Source organism: Fukomys damarensis, unplaced genomic scaffold, assembly GCF_012274545.1.
Source record: "Fukomys damarensis isolate Sample0158 unplaced genomic scaffold, DMR_v1.0_HiC HiC_scaffold_14, whole genome shotgun sequence".
Taxonomy (NCBI): Eukaryota; Metazoa; Chordata; class Mammalia; order Rodentia; family Bathyergidae; genus Fukomys; species Fukomys damarensis.
In genome coordinates this window covers 45,701,387-45,708,123 of record NW_022900926.1, presented here as the reverse complement: position 1 = coordinate 45,708,123, position 6,737 = coordinate 45,701,387, and the positions used below count along the sequence as shown (strand labels likewise).

The 6,737-nt window shown below is 33.9% G+C and overlaps 1 long non-coding RNA gene across 1 annotated transcript in view; it reads left to right on the top strand.

Moving 5' to 3' along the window:
• LOC104866877 overlaps positions 1-4,196 on the top strand; it is an 18,318-nt gene extending 14,122 nt beyond the window's left edge. The window contains exon 3 of the long non-coding RNA XR_002025571.1: positions 4,162-4,196. This is a non-coding gene — a long non-coding RNA (uncharacterized LOC104866877). The remainder of the gene's footprint in view (positions 1-4,161) is intronic.
• Positions 4,197-6,737: the final 2,541 nt, after the last annotated feature.

Here is a 6,737-nt window from a genome sequence, read left to right as displayed (position 1 = left end):
TATATATATATATATTTGTATTTATATAAAAAGACTAATAATAGCAGTATGTTATGCATCAATAGCAGCAACAGCTTTTCCAGGTTCTGCAGTCACCTGAACAGAGTTATAGACATTCAGCACATTCCATTAAACAAAACAAAACAAAAAAACAAGAAAAGAATTATATCCAGAAAACAGCAAAGTTCTGTTGCTGTTGTGGTACCTGGCACCATTTTTTTTTATTAGCATCAGATGCCCATTTTTGAATTGGTTTATTTGGGAGGTCTGACTGTTTTTAGTTCTTATATATATCTTGGATAGTAGAGTTTTATCTGAGGAATGGCTGGTAAAATATTTTTCCCACATTGTAGGTTTTCTCTTAGCTCTGTTGGTGGTTTCACTTGCAGTGCAGAAGCTTTTTTAAAAGATGAGATCCCAGTCGTTGATTCTTTGTGCTACTTCTCATGCTACTGAGGATTTATTAATAAAGTCTTTTCCTATGCCAATATCTTCAAGGATTCTGCCTAACATATATTCCAACAAGTTTAGTGTTTCTGCTTAATATTTAGATCTTTAATCCACTTGGATTCTAGTTTAGTATATGGTGAAAGATAGTGGTCTAGTTTTAATCTTTGGCAAGTTGAAATCCAGTTTTTCTAACACCACTTATTAAAGAGGCTATGTTTCCTCCAGTGAAGATGATTGGCTCCTTTGTCAAAGATGAGGTAGCTGAGTATGTCTGGAGTTGTCTTTGCATCTACTAATCTATTCCCCTGATCCTCAGGTCTGTTTCTTTGACAGCACCATGCTGTTTTTATCACAGTGGCTTTATAATATAGTTTCAAGTTTGGATTTGTGATCCCAACTGCCATGTCTTTTTTGCCTAGAGTTGCTTTTGCTATTCTAGATCTCTTCTGGTTCCAAATGAATCTTTGGGTTATTTTCTCTAGTTCAGTGAAATACACTGTTGGGATTTCAATAGGGATTGCATTCAATCTATATACCAGTTTTGCTAGTATGGACATTTTCACTATGTTAGTTCTTGCTACCCAGGACCAAGGGATATCTTTTAATCTTCTTATATCCTCTTTGATCTCTTTTTTTAGATGTTGTAGTTCTCAATGTAGAAGTCTGTTGTTTCCTTTGTTAGATTGATTCCTAGATATTTCATTTTTTGGATGCTTTTTGAAAGGGATTGTTTCCCTAATTTTTCTCTCAATGAGTCTGTTATTGTGTACAAGAAGGCTATTGAGTTTTCATTATTTACCTTGTATCCAGCTACTTTACTGAATCTGTCAATTAAGTCTAAAAGTCTTTTGGTGGAGTTTTCGGGGTCTTCTAAGTACAGTATGATATCATCAGCAATAATGACAGTTTAACTTCTTGCTTCCCTATTTTTGTTGCTTTAATTTCTTTCTCTTGTCTAATTGTTGTGGGTAATATTTCCAAAACTATATTGAAGAGGAGAGATGATAGTGGACATCTTGTTACTGATTTTAGTGTAAAGGTTTTCAACTTTTGACCATAGTATGATATTGGCTGTTGGTTTTTCATAGATAGCCTTTATCAAGGTGAGATAAGGACCATCTATTCCAATTTTCTGCTGGATTTTTATCATGAATGGGTGTTGAATTTTGTTAAATATTTTCCTCCATTTATTGAGATGATCATATGTTTTTTGTCTTTGACTCTGTTAAGATAGTATATTACATTTATTGCTTTATGTATGTTGAACCATCTTTTCATCCATGGGATAAATCCATCTTGGTCAGGGTTTATGATCTTATTGCTGGCCCTCTATATTCTATTTTCCAGTGTCTTATTAAGGACTTAATCTATGTTCTTTAGGGGGATTGGCCTGCAATTCTCTTTTTCAGTTGATTCTTTCCCTGGTTTTGGAATCAAAGTAACATTTGCTTCTAGGGATTAATTTGGAAGTATTGCTTCCCTTTCAATTCCATTGAGAAGTTTCAAAATAATGGCAATAGTTCTTCTCTAAATGTTTTGCAGATTTCAACAGTCACGCCATCAGTACCTGGGCTTTCCTTTGTTGTTAAAATTTTAATTACATTTTCAATTTCACTAACTGCAATTGGGATGTTTATAATTGCTTTGTCTTCTCTGTTCAACTTTTGTAATTCATATGTATCTAGAAATCTGTCCATTTCTTCTGTATTTTCCATTATAGTACAGGTTCTCAGATTAGTTATTGATTATCCTCTGGATTTCTCCTGGATCTTTTGTGCCTTCACTTTTTTGTTTCTAATTTCATGGATTTAAACCTTCACTTTCCTTTTTTTGAAAAGGTTTGGTAAGGGTTTATTGATTCTATTTATTCTTTCAAAAAGTCAACTCTTCAAATTGTTTATATATATATAAAATATAAAATATAAAAAAAAATATATATATTTTAGTCTCCATTGCATTGATCTGCAATGATCTTTATAATTTCCTCCCTTGTATGAGCTTTGGATTTGTCTTTCTCTTCTTTCTAGAAGCTTAAGATTCAACATCAGGTTGTTTATTTGAGATCACTTTGTTTTTCTAGTGTGGGCATGCACTGCTATAAATTTCCCTCATAAAACTGCTTTCATTGCTTCCCATAGATGCCTGTATGTTGTGTTGGCATTATCATTTACTTGTAAAACCTGTCTAATTTCTTCTTTAATTTCCTCTGTGAGCCATTGGTTATTCAGGAGAATATTATTCAATTTCCATATGTTTGTGAAGTTCTGTGGATTCTTTTGATGTTGATCTGCAGTTTAATTGCACTATGATCTGATAATATACATGGGTTAATTCTAACTCCTTTTCATTTACTTAAACATACTATGAGCTAGTTTGTTTGTCTATTTTGGCAAATGACCCATGTCCAGCCAAAAATAATGTATATTTTGATTTTGTGGGGTACAACCCTCTGTAGATGTCTATTAAGATCATTTGTTCAAAAGCTTGGTTCAGCTCTAGTATTTCTTTGTTGATTTTTTTTGTGTAGATGATTTATTTGTGAAAGTGGGGTATTTAGGTCCCTCACTACAATTGTAATCATGCTTATTTGGTTTTTCATGTTCCTTAATATTTGTTTTGTATATTGAGGGCATGAATATTTGGTGCATATATATTTATGATTGTCATCTCTTCCTCAGATAAAAGTCTACTATCCAGGATATATAAAGAACTCAAAAAATTCAGACCTCCCAAATAAACCCAATTCAAAAATGGGCATCTGAAATAAATAGATATTTCCCCAACAATGAAGTAAAAGCAGCAAATAGACATATGATAAAACATTCAACATCACTGATAATTTGAGAGATGCAGATGAAAACAACACTGAAATTCCACCTCACCACCATAAGAAGAGCTGCTATCAAGAAATCAACCAATAACAAATGTTGGCGGGGTGTGGGGAGAAAGGAACCCTTCTCCACTGTTGGTGGGAGTGCAGACAGTGCAAGCACTTTGGAAATCAATATGGAGATACCTCAAAGAGCTGGGACTAGAAGCTCCATTTTACCCTGTCATTCCTCTGCTAGGTATCTTTCCAAAAGAATTAAGAGAGTGGTACTACAGTGATACATGGTCACCCATGTTTACAGCTGCACAGTTTGTAATAGCTAAAACTGGGAAACAGCCCAACTGACCAACTGGAGACCAGAAAAAGAAGATGTGCTTTTGGTTGTTGTTGTTGTTGTTGTTTTTAATAACATGGAGCCACAAAGAATGAAAAACTAGAGACATGTATAGCTAAATGGATGCACATCGAAAAAGACATTCTTAAGTGAAATTAATAAGATACACATGTGTAAATACTATAGTTTCCCTGGTGTGATAAACTAAGAGTGCAAATAAGGATCAAAATGTATAATTGATTTTGTGTATTAGGACATATAGTTCTAAAGGCGTAGAGGAAGTGGGGGTTAGGGGAAATGTAAGAAAGGAAAAGAAAAGGAAAAAAATGAAAACAAAGTCTTTGTAAAGAGAGAAGGGTGGAGGGGGTGAAGGGAGGTGAGGGGAATTGGGAAAAAAGAAGAACCATGATACATCATGTAAAGGTCCGAGATCCCAATGATGAATGCAACTGTACTGTATACCTAAAATGTACCAATAAATAAATAAAATATATATGTATCTCAAAACACTCTTGTACACCATAAAGATATTTTTTTTCTTTTTCAGTGTGAGAAACAAGAAAAGGAAGGAAGGAAGGTGGGAAGAAAGACAGAAAGAAGAGAAGGAAGAAAGGAAGGAAAAAAGGAAAGAATTGAAGGAAGGGAAAAAAGAAAAATAAATTGAAAATGAGCTTCATGATGTTAGATGCCTTTGCTATGATTTGTGTGTAGATGCCCCCCTAAAGCCTAATGTGGTCATAGGTTTGGCTTTCCAGAGGTGGCTGGATCTGGAGTGTGTGATGCTGGGATTAAGTGTGTATGATTAGTAAATTAGTCCACGGCTTGGTTTGCACAGTTCTGGGTAGGATTAAGAGTACTCACACTATGGATGAGAGTGTTATCGGCCCTAAGGGCCTTGATAAAATATAAGAGCCAGAAAGAGGTGTAATGTGGTCACTCGTTGCCCGTGGCTTATTGCTGCTGCAGTCTTCTGCTCTGCAATGCCCCTCTACCATGCCACCCTGCCTTAGGAGCCAGCTGAGTATAGATTAAAGCCTGTAGAAACTGTGAGCCAAAATACTTTCCCTCCTTTAACTTTGAGTTTCAGGTATTTTGTCTCTTCAACCAGAAAAGTAACTGAGTCAGTCTTAGTCTGTTTTCTTTCACTAAAACTGAGTATCACAAATTGAGCAATGTATACAAAGCATAGAGATTTACTTAATTCTTCATTCTGGAGGCTGGGAGGTCAAAGGTTGAAGAGTCAGCATACTGAGGGCCTTATAATGTCATTTCAGAAGGACAGAAAGGCAGTACATATGTGTGAAAAAGGAAGTAGGAGGCAGGTTTATTTCATAACTACTCAGTCTCACCAGTACCATGATAACAACATGACTCTAGTCATGCCTACAGAGCACTCGTGATCTATTTACCTCTTAAAGCCCCACCTCTTCACACTATAACAGTGGCAAATTTCAGTCTGAGTTTTGGCGGAGACATGCCAACTAGCAGATGTAGAGGAAATGAGTTAATACAAGGTAAGGGTACAGAACAGCACCTGCTATTATAGTCAGTACATTTTAGCATTGTTTTTGTCATTACTATTACTAAGTGACAGCTGCTATTACTCGAGTCCCTCATAACTGCAGGTTCAATCTATTTCTTTTCTACCTAATTAAAGTTCAACTAAACATTCTTTAATTTAGATAGTTCCCTATCTTTCCGATGTCTGTCTTGTGACTTGTCATTTTCATTTATTAAAGGTAACATGGTAAATGAATTTGTCTTTTTGAGATGAAATAGAAGACTCATCTTTTATTTATTTTGAAATCTCATACATTGGTCCTACTTTCATGATATCCACCCAAGTTTGCCTGTGTAAAACAACAGTGACCAATTACTCTGTAAAACTAACATCCACCAATTAAAAAAAAAAGTTCATAGAATATTGCATCTGATTCTACCTTTCTTTCTTTTGTTTTAGATTTTCTTAGTAATTTTATTTATAATTTCATGCACAGTTCTACAGAAGAGAAAAATATTGACAAAACTACAATACTATATAAAATCTTATTTTGCAATAATTTTATACACCTATGTATATGTATTTAAATTCATTAGTCTCTAATCTCTTCCAAGTAAAAAGCCAACGTTGCCTTCAGCTTTATGAAATTTATAATATAAAAACCTTAGATATGCTACAACTGTTAAGCTTAATTTTATTTAGTATTTTGATTATAAATTAGGGAAATGGTACGTTAATTCCTTTCTGAGGCTAAGACTAAAATGGCTTATTTGCTGTTGTAATATTTTGCAACATATGTTATATTTATAATTGTCTTATTAAATCTTATACATTGTGAGTGATAATTATATTGCCTAGAGCTATAAAATCATTGCAAAATATATAATGGCATTTTAGGTTGTTGTATCTACAAATGGAAATTTATATTTTTAGCTGTTTAACAACCTTTTCAGCTGAATGTTGGAAATACACATAAGCTTATTGGAATAAAAATATTATTTTCACTAAGCACTGGATCAGTGATATTAAAAGGAAATCATAGTCAAATCCCAGCCAGAGAAGCTACAGCAGTATAGAATAACTTCACAGCAGAATAGAGCCACATCTTGATAGAGGAGAAACAAAAATCTGATACCAAGGGCAAGCTCAGCAGTATACTCACTGCTGATAGCCTCTCTCCTTTCCTAACCATATTTCAACTTCAACTGCAGATATATATTAATCTCTTTTTCTGTTCTTTTTTTATTATCTAGCTACATGTAATAAATGCAATTTCAATTCCTGAATTTTTTTTTGCCTCATAATTTAGCTTCCCATGCTTCACTTTGGGCTTCATAACAACTTCTGTTATTCCTAAATTAGTAACCCAGAAGAGAAAGGCATAATTCATTTGCCTCACCTCTGGACTACAAATAACTGCAAATTTTGTACATCTAATACCTTCTAATGGAAGACCAACAGTAAATATCTGTCACTGCTCTAAGAACACTGCAAAATATAACAGTGGAACACCAATTAGAAGTTTAAATCAGTAAGACATTTGATAATAGAAAAAAATTGAATATTTTAAAGGGATATTTAGTCACTTCAATGTAATTTCACAAAATAACATTTTTCTTGAC